The sequence below is a fragment of the Pelmatolapia mariae genome, linkage group LG6 (genome assembly GCF_036321145.2).
Source record: "Pelmatolapia mariae isolate MD_Pm_ZW linkage group LG6, Pm_UMD_F_2, whole genome shotgun sequence".
Taxonomy (NCBI): domain Eukaryota; kingdom Metazoa; phylum Chordata; class Actinopteri; order Cichliformes; family Cichlidae; genus Pelmatolapia; species Pelmatolapia mariae.
The window spans coordinates 1227297-1229959 of NC_086232.1; the positions used below are offsets into that span (position 1 = coordinate 1227297).

The window sequence follows — 2663 nt, forward strand, 5'->3', positions numbered from 1 at the left end:
CCAGCAGCACAGGCCCTGGTGTGGTGTACATGGCCTCAGCTAGAGGCACAGGCCCTGGTGTGGTGTAGATGGTCTCAGCCAGAGACACAGGCCCTTGGTGTGTTGTAGATGGCCTCATCAGGAGCCACAGGCCCTGTTGTGGTGTAGGTTGCCTCAGTCAGCACCACAGGCCCTGTGTGGTGTGCATGGCCTCAGCCAGTAGCACAGGCCCTGGTGTGATGTAGACTGCTTCAGCCAGAGCCACAGGCCATGGTGTGGTGTAGGTGGCCTAAGCTGGCTGCACAGGTCCACAGCCAGCAGTACAGGCCCTGGTGTGGTGTCCATGGCCTCAACCAGATGCACTGGCCGTGGTGTGGTGTAGCTGGCCTCAGCCAGAGCCACAGGCCCTGGTGTGGTGTTCATGGCCTCAGCCAGAGCCAAATGCCCTGGTGTGGTGTCCATAGCTTCAGCCAGCAGCACAGGTCTTGGTGTGGTGTCCATGGCCTCAGCCAGTAGCACAGGCCCTGGTGTGATGTAGACGGCCTCAGCCAGAGCCACAGGCCCTGGTGTGGTGTAGGTGGCCTAAGCTGGCTGCACAGGTCCACAGCCAGAAGCACAGGCCCTGGCGTGGTGTAGGTGGCCTAACCTGGCTGCACAGGTCCACAACCAGAAGCACAGGACCTGGTGTGATGTAGACGGCTTCAGCCAGAGCCACAGGCCCTGGTGTGGTGTAGGTGGCCTAACCTGGCTGCAGAGGTCCACAGCCAGAAGCACAGGCCCTGGTGTGGTGAAGGTGGCCTAAGCTGGCTGCACAGGTCCACAGCCAGAAGCACAGGCCCTGTGTGGTGTAAATGGCCTCAGCCAGAGCCACAGGCCCTGGGGTGGTGTCCAAAGCCTCAGCCAGCAGCACAGGTCCTGGTGTGGTGTCCATGGTCTCAGCCAGAAGCACAGGCCCTGGTGTAATGTAGACGGCGTCAGCGCAGGCCACAGGCCCTGGTGTAATTTAGATGACCTATGTTAGCAGAATAGGCCTCGGTGTGGTGCGGATGGCCTCACCCGGCAGCACAAGACATTGCTGAAAACAGCCAAAAGGAATGTCGTTAATGTGGCCTCATTAATGGACACCAACACCCTCCTTCTCTGGATCAAAATCAGCTCAGTGACATGAAAAGCAAATTCTTACAGCACCTGGTATTCCCAGGCAGTCTCCCATCCAAGTACTAACCAAGCCCAACCTTGCATAGCTTCCGAGATCAGACGAGATCAGGCTTTAGCAAGGCGGTATGGCCGTAAGCTGCTGGCGTCAGCACAAAGCGTCAATTTATGGTATCAAGTAGTGAGGTGGCCAATACTCGCAGTTACGAACACAAGCCTCCAATTTAACTACAGTGTTAATGGTAACTGCATGCTTGCCTAATACCCTAACCAAAGGACTCATTTTAGCCTTTGATCAGCAACACAGGCCCTGGTGTGGTGTAAATGGCCTCAGCCAGAGCCACAGGACCTGGTGTGGTGTAGTTGGCCTCAGCCAGCATCAAAGGCCCGGGGGTGGTGTACATGGCCTCAGCCAGAGCCACAGGCACTGGTGTGGTGTCCATAGCCTCAGCCAACAGCACAGGCCCTGTTGTGGTGTCCATGGCCTCAGCCAGAAGCACTGGCCCTGGTGTGGTGTAGATGGCCTCAGACAGAGCCACATGCCCTGGTGGGGTGTAGTTGGCCTCAGCCAGCAGCACAGGTCCTGGTGTGGTGTCCATGGCCTCAGCCAGCAGCACAGGCCCTGGTGTGGTGTCCATGGCCTCAGCCAGAAGCACTGGCCCTGGTGTGGTGTAGATGGCCTCAGACAGAGCCACAGGCCCTTGTTTGGTGTAGTTGGCCTCAGCCAGCACCACAGGCCCTGGTGTGGTGTCCATAGCCTCAGCCAGCCGCACAGGCCCTGGTGTGATGAACATTGCCTCATCCAGCAGCACAGTCCTTGGTGTGTTGTAGACGACCTCATCCAGAGCCACAGGCCCTGGTGTGGTGTACATGGCCTCAGACAAAGCCTCAGGCCCTGAAGAGGTGTCCATGGCCTCAGCCAGTAGCACAGGTCCTGGTGTGGTGTAGACGGCCTCAGACAGAGCCACAGGCCTTGGTGTGGTGTAGGTGGCCTAAGCTGGCTGCACAGGTCCACATCCGGAAGCACAGGCCCTGTTGTGTTGTAGATTGCCTCAGCCAGAGCCACAGACCTTGGTGTGGTGTTCATGGCCTAAGCCAGAGCTACAGGCCCACAGCAAGCAGCACAGGCCCTGGTGTGGTGTCCATAGCTCAGCCAGCAGCACAGCTCCTGTTGTGGTGTAGTTGGCCTCAGCCAGCAGCACAGGTCCTGGTGTGGTGTCCATCGCCTCAGCCAGAAACACTGGCCCTGGTGTGATGTAGATGGCCTCAGCCAGAGCCACAGGACCTGGTGTGGTGTTCATGACCTCAGCCAGCATCAAATTCCCGGGGGTGGTGTAAATGGCCTCAGCCAGAGCCACAGGCACTGGTGTGGTGTCCATAGCCTCAGCCAGCAGCACAGGCCTTGGTGTGGTGTCCCTGGCCTCAGCCAGTAGCACAGGCCCTGGTGTGGTGTAGGTGGCCTAAGCTGGCTGCACAGGTCCACAGCCAGCAGCACAAGCCCTGGTGTGGTGTACATGGCCTCAGCTAGA

At 58.7% G+C, this 2663-nt stretch overlaps 1 pseudogene; it reads right to left on the reverse strand.

Annotated features, from left to right (window-relative positions):
- Positions 1-1155: 1155 nt before the first annotated feature.
- On the reverse strand, positions 1156-1274 carry LOC134629915 (5S ribosomal RNA; annotated as a pseudogene).
- Between the last annotated feature and the right edge of the window lie 1389 nt (positions 1275-2663).